Genomic DNA, 10,572 nt, shown 5'->3' on the forward strand with positions numbered 1-10,572 from the left:
AAATACAAAATCAACTGCAAAACAAAGTTCAAAATATAATAAACACATATCTATCAATAATTATTATAAATGTCAATGGACTAAATGCTTTAATCAAAGGATATAGAGTGTAGAGTGGATAATAAAGCAAGTATCTACAATACACTGTATACAAGAGACCCACGTTAGGGAGAAGGACACACATAGATTGAAAGTGAGAGGATTGAAAAAGATATTCCGCAAAAATGGAAATGACAAGAAAGCAGGAATATCAACAGTGATTTCAAATAAAATAGACTTTAAAACAAAGATTATAAAGAAAGATTAAGAAGGACATTTTATAATGATTAAAGGAGTCATAGATGAAGATATTACACTCATTAACATATATGAACCCAACATAGGAGCACCTAAATACATAACAGATAAAAAGGGAAAATTTGATCGGAATACAGTCATGGTAGAAGACTTTAACTATCCATTAACATCACTGGACAGATCTTCCATACATAAAATTAATAAGACAACATAGAAATTAAATGATAAAATAGAACAATTTGTCTTGGTTAATATTTTCAGAACATTATATTTCCCTAAAATAGAATATACATTCTTCCCAAGCGCACGTACCACATTTTCTACAATAGATCATATACTTTGGCACAAAAGAAGCATTAACAATTTGAAGAAGATAGAAAATATTTGAAGCAACTTTTTCTGAACACAATACCATAAAACTAGAAATTAACTACAGAAAAATAAAGGAGAAATAAATGACACCATGGAGATTAAACAACATACTACTTTAAAAAAAAATGGGTGGATGATGAAATCAAAGAAGAAATAAAAAACACAGTGAGACAAATGATGATGAAAACACAACCACACAGAACCTATGGGATCCAGAAAAGGCAGTGCTTAGAGGGAAGTTCATAGCGAGAGAATCAGGTCTACCTCAAAAAAGAGGAAAAACTGCAATAAACAATCAAACTTACCACCTAAAAGAATTAGAAAAAGAAGAGCAAAAAATAACAAAATTAAGCAGAAGGAAGGAAATAATAAAGATCAGGGAGGAAATAAATAAAATAGAGATATTAGAAACATTTGAAAAAATCAAGCCAAGAGATGGTTTCTTGAAAAAGTGAACACAATTGACAAAATTATGCTGTATGCTGGAAATTGACACAACAATGCAAACTGACTATAACTCAATAAAATAAAAATTAAAAAATAAATATATTAACAAAAGAAAAAAGAAAAGGTAGTTTCTACTCACCAGACTGGAGGAGGGGACTGCACCCCATGCAGGGTCACACACCATGGGAAAGCCTGGGGTCAGGATTGGAGGAGCAGGGTGCTGTGGACAGGATCTGTCACAGGGTTTCTGCAGGAGGGGAGGGTGAGGCATGTGAGCAGGCTGAGGACTGGCCATTTGAGTAAGTTCATGGGCTCTAGGGTGGAGGGGCTCCCCCAAGTGTCTGGACTTGACTCTGGGTGAGTTGGGCAGGTGGACAGTGGCTCAGTGTGAGTCCAAGTCCAGTGGAGGAGGTAGTGCGTTAGATCTAGAAGGACTCCTTCTGGGGTGGGAGGGCCCACAAGGGAGGCAGGAGGCCAAGTCCAGGTGACTGAGAAAAGGGTGTGTCTTGCATAGGCCTGCAGGGCAGACAAAAGCATCCAGTCTACAGAAGGTGGAAACATGGTCCATACAAGGGCTCAGCTCAGATGTCACCCCCTCAGAGGAGCCTTCCCTGCCTGCACAGTCTACAGGGACAGCCTCCTCCACGCACATCTCCCCAGCAGACACCTTCTCCATTTCCTGCATAGCATTCAGGACCCGGGCCCCTGCTCCACGCCCAGCCATGGTTCCGCTGCCCTGAGGGAAAGCCCTCACAGGAGCCATCAAGCCCTGCAAGACCTGGGACCAACTCTCTGTCTCTTCTGCCACCACTGTCTCCACCTGGCCCTCTTCTCCTCCACTCCTGCACTCCTGACTTCCCCCAGCCCTGTGTGCTCTCCAGAGCACGTGTCCCTCCTAACATGCAGTGTGTGCTCACTGTGTCTCATCCACTGCATGCCTCCCACCCAGGTCAGTATCCAGTGCACAGTAGGGCTCAGTAAGTAGAGAATGAATGACTCTTACCATCACTGCTGGGAAGACTTTTGTCTGTGGCCTACAGTGATCACACACCTGTCACACATTCGCTGACGTCCTACTGTGTGTTGGGCGGGTTCCAGATACCGGGCACAGCAGGTAGTGAAGCAGGCAGGTCTCCATTCTCATGCAGCAGACAGCCTGGTGGGGGACACAGAGAAAATTAAGTAAAATATGCACAGTGTCCGGAGGTGATATGTTCCATGGAGAAAAATAAGGTCAGGGAGGACATTTGAGCAGATTCCTGGAGGTGTTTAAGAAGCAGGCAGAGAGAGATCCTGGCTGAAAGAGCAGCCAGCGCAAAGGCCCTGAGGCCACAGTGGGATGCGCATGGAGGGTCTTAGTTATCCGTGTGAGTTCTTAGTCCTGCCGTGAGTATGTATGTTGCTTTTATTTGTAAACCTTGATTTCACCTTTATAGCAAATTAACCTGCATCATCAATCTGCATAATTTAGCCAATTCTGTTTCAGGTGTTGTGGGCACAATGGCGGGCTAGTTACTTGGGTTGGTAAAGAATTACCAGCGTCTGAGAAGGGTTTAGGAAAGTTTAATAGGGACACTGCTATAGGCAACATCAGGCCACACAGGCAAGAGGTGCCTACACGAGGGCCAAGGTTGAGTGTGTGGGGTCTGTTATTGGGGGGGTGCTGTGCACACAAGGAGGAGGGGGCTGCATGATCAATTCTTGCACAGGTACCTGGTTGGTTGTGAGATCTGACAGGGGCTTCTCTGAACAACAGGCTTTACCACTTTAATAAGGGCAGGATGTGAGGCCTCTTCCTAGGGCAATGAGTTTTCATAGGGTAAACACACAGCAAGAGAAGATGTTTTATAGCTTGTGGAAATGCAGGTGTGCAAAGGGTCCTGCAGTGGGGAGTGGGAGGTAAGGTGCCACTGGGCTCTAGGCACACAGAGAGCCCAGGGGTGAGGGTGTATGACTCTAAAGAGTGACAGCTGGTTTCACACCAGGGACTTTATGTGGAAACAGGAGACTCTAGGTTGTCAGCACGTGTCTACTCAGTGAGCTCCCTAAGTCTAGCTCTGTCAGGCACCATGTGAAATGAACATGAAGGTCCCCAACCTGAGGACCCCAATGAATTAACATCTTGACATCCTCAAGCCCCTTACCCTGCACCACCGCCCCACCTCATCTGGGTCTCAGGCTCTGACCCTGATATCAGTGGCACCTTTGTTCCCTATATTCAGCTCCTCTGGACGTCTCTGTGATGAGCTGTTCCATGTCAGCGAGCGCCAAACTGAGCTCTGCCTTTACCCCATGAATGCTTCCTCCCTGTGAAGCCCCTTGAGAAGGAGCCACCACTAGCAGGATCCTTCAGCCCTGAGTCTCTGCCTTCCCCACCCCTCCGATTTCCCCCAGCCCATGATCCCCTCTGGAGGTCCCTATTATCCTCTCCCTCCCACTTCAGTCTTGGGCTGCACACCAAATCCCTCTTCACAATCTCCCACAAGACAGGTCCAGGTCCACTTGGGGACACTGAGGTGACACAGGTGGGTGTTGCTGGGAATGAAGAGCAGGATCCTGAAGCAGAGGAGAGGCAAGGGCTCCCAATCCACCAGAACACATGCTAAAGTGGGGGCAAGACACCCATAAAGGGTGAGGCAGGCATCACACTGCAGCCCCGCCCTCTGTTCCCCCAGGGTGCCCTGTGTTTCCTGCTTTGGCCTGGGGGACTTCCCCCCTCACTCTCTGTTAGAGGGGTGCCCATTCATTCATTCACACCCTCATTCACCATGTACATGGGTCCTGCTCAGTGCCAGGCCTCAGCTGGATGACAGCTCATCCTTGGGGACACAGCTCAGATCTCACTTCCTCCATGAAGCACTTCTGGATTCCCACCCCTCCTGAAGTTCCTCTGGCCTCAGTTGGGACCACTAGGGCTGAGACCACACTCTGATTACCTCACAAGTCTGTGATCTCTGTGAAAGCCCTGGGCTCAATGTGGAAAGAGACTCAGAAAAAATGGGGCCAAAAGGGGCTAAGAAAAATGTTACTAGTTCTCTATTACAGAGAAGGGCACTGAGCAGAGAGAGGGCAGTGTCCAACCAAAGCCACAGAGGAGGGTCTCAGTGAGCCCTCCCATTGCCCTGTTACTAGTTCTCTGTTACAAATGAGGACACTGAGCCACAGAGAGGGAGCAGAGCCCTGCTATAGCCTTGGCCCCACAGCCTGTGTCCTTTATGACTAGCTCCATGCTGCCAGCAGGGGTATGGGCCTGGAATGGAGGTTGAAAGCAGCCTGACCCCCAGGACCCCTTCATACACAAAGTCAGTCTCAGGAAACACCCCTCAAGACCTACTCTACACCCCTGGGATTGGGACCTGATTGCTGTTCCTGGAAGCTGGCTGGGCTTCCCTGTGAATTGGCCCAGGAGATGCTTGGGACAGACACAGGGCCCCTGAGGCTCCCTGTCCCCAGATGAGCAGCTCTGGTCCCCTTGACTGTCCCTGGCAGAGGCCTGATGACATAAGATGTTGGCCGGGTAGCCAGCTGTGGAGATGAGGAAATGGGAGCAACATGCAGGTACATGCAGAGGTCCAGGTATTCACTCAACAATCATTGATTCAGGCCTTGCTGTGTGGCTGGCCTGGGCCCAGGTCTGGGTGTCCAATAGTGAATACAGTCAACCCCTTGAGCCTTCTGGGAAAGCAGTGCTCAGAGAAACGGGCCCTCAGTGCCCCCATCCTGCTCCCCTTGAACAATCACACTGAGATGAGGCTGCAGCCATGGGTCCCAGTGGAGGGTGAAGGGAGGAAGGAAACCCAGAGTGGGCACTGCCCATGAGCCTGGACACTGGAACCAGATGACCTGGGCTCTGTAATCTGGGGTGGTCACCTCCCCTGTTCTCTCTGTGCCTCAGTTACTTCTTCTGCAGAAATGTGTGATAATGCCTGTCCCTGCACCACAGATTTTCATGAGGAGTCAGTGATCTTCTCTTATGCGTGTAGGACAGTGCCTGGCTATGGGTCAGGATCCTGCTCACCTCACAAAAGTCTGTCCCACTTTAAAGATGAGAAAGCCAAGGCTAAGGGGGTTATGAGACCAGCCTGGGCTAGCCCCCTTCTCATGCTGTGCTGTCCAGCTCTCCTGCTTTTACATCATCCCTCTGCCCCCATATCCACCCAGCAAAGTAGGTGCTGAGAATCTGAGCAAATCAGAGTATGAATGGAGGCACACCCTCTCCCCAACTTGGGCTCTTGGGGCGGTGGGCAGGATGGGGATATCGGGCTCCCCCAGACTGTCCAGGAGGCCCAGCATGTCTGTCACCTCATTTCCACTCAACACGGAGTAGGTGTGTGTCCAAGGGCCAGAGGGCGATGGAGTAACCCAGGGTGGGTGGATGCTAGGTAGGTGTGGGAGGCATAGAGTGGCCCCTGGAAGACAGTGTCCAGGCAGCCAAGGTGTAGGGAATGAGGGTGCCCAGAAGGGGCAGAGGACAGAGTCCAGCCTGGACACCACCCCCTGCTGGACCCTGATCTGGGGTGAGAATTGGGACAAGCCAGGGCCCCGCTAGGACTCCTCATCCAGCAAAGAGGTGAGGAAAAGTTAAGGAGACAATGGAGGCTGACCCCACCATGCTCCCTGTGTGAGGGCACTGCTTCCAGGATCCTGGAGGTTCCTTAGACCCTTGTGAAGTGGCTGCTGTTTCCAGCCCCATGTGGGCAGAAGAACTGAGGCAGGGAGGACAGAGTGACTCAGGACAGAGCTAGGATTCATCCAAGAGTGTGTGCTGGGCCTCTCGCTGAGAGCAGCCTCTGGGCATCATGGACTCAGGAAGTGTCTTGTCCTCCCTCTTAAGGCTCCTGGCATGTTAGGCAGGAAAGATCCCAGTGCCCATACCTGGGCCTCTCTGGGTGATGCTGACATGTGGGATCATGATTGTCCTGGGAAAGGAGAGAGAATGTAGGCTGGGCGTCAGGTCTGCATCAGACCCTAATGATGCCCCTAATGTTGTGTGACCTGGAAACTCCCTGACCTCTCTGTGCCTGGCTTTCCAGCTCTGACTCAGAGGACTGCTGTGCTTGGCACACAGTTGGACCTCAATCAGAGGAAAAAGCCAGCCCTTCCCCAGGAACCTCTCCTCTTACATGCCCAAAGCTAAGCCCATTTGCCACACATCACCAGAGCTGATACGTGACAAACAGGGCAAGTGAAATCCAGCAACCCCTCCCTCCTGCCTGAGGCCCTTCCCTCCTCAGTGACAGTGGCTCAGAGCAGGTCTCTGCATCCCAGAAGTCTGAACTGAGCCTTGTGACCTGGAGGAGTCCCTGTTCCACACAACTTTGTTTCCAGGTCCTTCCAACAAGACAAAAGAGCACCTGGTCAGTCTCTTAGCTGCAAGGTCCTCCCTTTGCAAATTCCCCCATCACATCCGGGCTAGAAGATGTGAGTTCCAGGGCACATGACCATCCAAATGATGACTTCAGGGAAACATCCCTGCCCACACTGCACTCTTCAGAGCCCACCTTCTAAAAGAAGGGGTAGTGACCCACGGTTGTGCACAGTTTTATCACAACACAGCCCTCACCCACCCACCATTGGAAACATGTGAGAAGCAGAGATTCCCAAGTGCCTGGACCCCTGTCATCCAGAAAGCAGAGGTTAGGGTAACAGACAGAAGGGGAGAAAGTACTTTCATACTATATATCTGATAAGGGGTTAACACCCAAAACATATAAATAACTCTTACAATTCAACAGCAAAAAACAAGCAATCTGATTTAAAAAGTGGGCAGAGGAACTGAATAGACATTTTTCCAAAGAAGACACACAGATGTCTAACAGGTACATGAAAAGGTGCTCAACATCACTCACCATCAGGGAAATGCAAATCAAAACCACAATGAGATATCCCCTCCCACCTGGCAGGGTGGGTGTCATCAAAATACAAGAGATAACAAGTGATGGTGGTGGTGTGAAGAAAAGGGAAACTTCTGCAATGTTGGTGGGAATGTAAATTGGTGCCATCACTCTGGAAAAGAGTAAGAAGACTCCCCCAAAATTTAAAATTAGAACTTCCATATGATCCAGCAAGTCCACTGCTGGGAATATATCCAAAGGAAATGAAATCACTATGTCAATGAGACAACTGCACCCTCACGTTCACTATATCATTATTTACAATAACCAAGATATGTAAACAACCTAAGTGTCCATCAACAGATGAATGGATACAGAAAACTTGACGCATATATATGTATATATAATGGAATCTTATTCAGACATTAAAAAAATGAAATCCTGCCATTTGTGACAACTTGGATGGACCTTCAGGGTATTATGCTAAGTGAAATAAATAAGAAAGAGAAAGACAAATACCTATGATCTAATTTACATGTGGAATCTACAAAATAAACCGAAACCCATAGAAACAGAGATCAGGTTGGTGGTTGCCAGAGGTGAGTCAGGGGGTGATTGAAATTCGGGAAGATAATCAAAATGTACAAACTTCCAGTTAAAAGATAAACAAGTCCTGGGGACATAATGTACTGCAAGGTGACTGTAGTTAACAACACTGCGCTGTGCATTTGATAGTTGTTAAGAGAGTACCTCTTAAAATTTCTGATCACAAGGAAAATAGTGTGTGACTATGGGTGATGACAGACGTCAAGTAAACTTAATGCAGTGATCATTTCACAATATGCACATGTAACAAGTCATTATGCTGCACACCTAAAGCCAACAAAGTTATGTGACAATTGTATCTCAGGAATAATTATCCCAGGAAGCGGGGGTGCGAGCCTGGATTACCTACTGCAGGAGCTGCCTTTGCCCTCCAACAGCAGAGGGTGGTAGTTGTGACAGGGACTGTAGGTCCCTGAAAGCCTAGAATGTTTACTCTCTGGACCTTCACAGGGAGAGTGTGCAGACCGTGCCCTGGAAGACGGTGGTCATGGCAGCAACAACGGCCTGCCTGTGTGCAGGCTCAGCCCAGACAGCTCCTGTGCTCTGCTGTCACCGCATTTACTTCCCTCCACACCCTCAGAGGGAGAGGCTTCAATGTTCCGATTTTACACATGAGAAAACTGAGGCTCATTTGCTTTGAATTATTGACCAAGTGGTGGGGGAAGCTTTGAACCCCAGTGTTCTGATTTCAAAGCCACATCTCAGTCCTGATTTTTAGAAGGTGGAGGTCCAGGCACTGGGGACCCTCCACCTTCCTCACTTGTAGTCTTACTCCAGGGCTGCCATACCCGAGGCGTCTGGGTGAACACATTTAATCCGCTTACTCTGCACCAGCTGAGCCCTTGGCTGCCAGTCTGTTGTCGCTGCCTGACACCAGCTGAGTTTTACAAGTGAACCATCACCCCCTGCCAGCCTACCTGCCCTGCTATGTGGGGCAGACCCCTCCTAGCCTGGTCATTCTAAACCCTTAGCTCACACATTTGCACAACTGCATCAAAAGGGCCCTACTCCCTGTGTGGAGGTATCGACAAGGGGAAGGGAGGGGAGTTTTGGGTGGCCCCTTACTCTGAAGGTGATACATGACAGGACATGTTCATGTCCATAATGGCACTCAATTTGAAGCTAAGAACATGATCACAGCGAGGGGTAAAAGCTGAGAGGCTACAAGGCTGCTGAGAAAGGGGCTTGACTATTGAATTGTAAATGTGTAATTTAATTTAAAAATTAGCCCCCTGGGTGATAAGAATTTGCCCCTAAGGCCAAAATTGGCCACCTGACCCCTGGGAACCCCTCAATTCCAGGATGTAATCATCTGAGCATGGAGGGGGCTTAAATTGGGGTGCTGTCCTCTCAGTCATGGTGCACCTGCCCACGTATGCACCCATGAACTGCAGTTCTCACACATCAAGGCACCTCTCATGCCCTGCCAAGGAGGTCCAGGTCATAAGGAAGGGATGACAGACTGTGAGGTCACACGTGTGCCCCTGCAGGGGTGAATGTTGTATAGGGAAGAGCCACCCCCCACAATCACCTCCAGGAGGGGTGCTGGAGGGAGGACTCCTGAGCCCCTAGGCTTAGCAAGCATCCTGGCTGAGGGTGGGGAGGCTGTCCACTCTGAAGTCATAGGTCAGATGGTAGATTGGGGTCCCACCCCCACAGCTCACCAGTGAGACCGTCTAGTCTGTTTTCTCTGTAAACTGGAACCCAGTCACCCTCACCCTCAGAAGTGGGGGCAGCCTGTGTAAATAACAACACAAAGCCCTGGGCTGTTTCAGGTGCTCGGGGGTGTCCAGCCTCACTAGGCCGGGCAGGTGGGAGAGGAGATGTATGAGTTAGCAGGTGTGAGAGCAGAGTTGAGACTTGGCTGAATGCATGCACTCTAATATCCAGGAACTGCGAGCTACAACTAGCAAATCTGTTCACTGAGGCCATGTGTACTCTCCCTTGTAATTTACAATCCCCTGTTTAAACAGAGGCCTCTGGAGTCTATTAGCCACATTGTTGCCTGTCACCACACTGTTGCAGTTCCAGGGTCTCCATTTAGCCAGCTTGAAGGAATAGTCAAACTTTTTCTTAAAACCAGTGACAGAAAACCAAAGTGGCTTAAAGAAGCAAACAGGGCAGGAGAGAATGACTTACCTAACTGAGACATCCAAAGGGAGATAGCTTCAGGCAGGGCTGTACCTGGTGCTCAGTGACATCAGCAGAAGTCATCCTTCCCCACCTCTGGGCTCTGCCACTGGTGTCATCTTCACATGGCTCTGCCTTTATGAGAGCAAGATAGTCACCAACTGCCACAGGCTGACATCATCACCCCTCAACTCCCAACTGAAATAGAACTTCTCTGCTCCCAGGATTCCAGTAACTAGGCCTGACCTCCGTGGAGCCTGATTGGGCTGGTGCCCAGCCCTGAGCCAATCACAGTGGCCAGGGAGGATGGAAAATGCTGATTGGCCAGATCAAGGCCATGTGACCATCCTCTCCAGGAAACCTGTGAGCTGTTCACCTGTTTTCAGGTTGGGAGAGTGTGATGTCTCCCAGAGGATCCTGCTACTAGTACAACCTGCAGGTGGCACAATGAGTTGAAATGAGCCTGTCTGCTTGGTGACAAGTGACAGGTCACTTAGTGGTTCCCTGCTCCAGGGAGGGAGGCATGTCCAAACAGTATTGGGGCTTCAGAGCCAGAATGTAGTAGAAAAGCCTCCCAGTCTCCCAAAAGGTGGGAAAGTGAGCAGTGACACTGGAAAGGCACTCCTCTCTGTGGCCCTTGGCTTTCTCCTTGTTACAGTGGAGAGTGCAGTGTTGCCCCTGACAGCCCACTTCCCTGCTGGGAGGCCTTTGCAACAGGTGGAGAGTGCTTGGAAAAGCCCACTTATTCTGAGGAACTGTTATTGCTCCTGGTGGCATTATTATTTTCATGTCACTTGTGAGGTGGGCCCTGAGGGGTCCCTGATCTGGGGGCACAGACACCCACAGAAACTTGGCCCAGTATTGCTGTTCATTCAACAATGACTTA

General features: G+C 49.2%; 1 long non-coding RNA gene across 1 annotated transcript; it reads right to left on the reverse strand.

The window, feature by feature from the left end:
* Nucleotides 1–1,253: 1,253 nt before the first annotated feature.
* Nucleotides 1,254–10,101, reverse strand: LOC135320544 (uncharacterized). Its single transcript, XR_010379720.1, has 3 exons — nt 9,696–10,101; nt 2,120–2,272; nt 1,254–1,363 (listed from the first exon to the last, which is right to left on the reverse strand). It is a non-coding gene; the product is annotated as an uncharacterized LOC135320544 (long non-coding RNA).
* Between the last annotated feature and the right edge of the window lie 471 nt (nt 10,102–10,572).

Source organism: Camelus dromedarius, unplaced genomic scaffold (assembly GCF_036321535.1).
Source record: "Camelus dromedarius isolate mCamDro1 unplaced genomic scaffold, mCamDro1.pat HAP1_SCAFFOLD_179, whole genome shotgun sequence".
NCBI classification, from domain to species: domain Eukaryota; kingdom Metazoa; phylum Chordata; class Mammalia; order Artiodactyla; family Camelidae; genus Camelus; species Camelus dromedarius.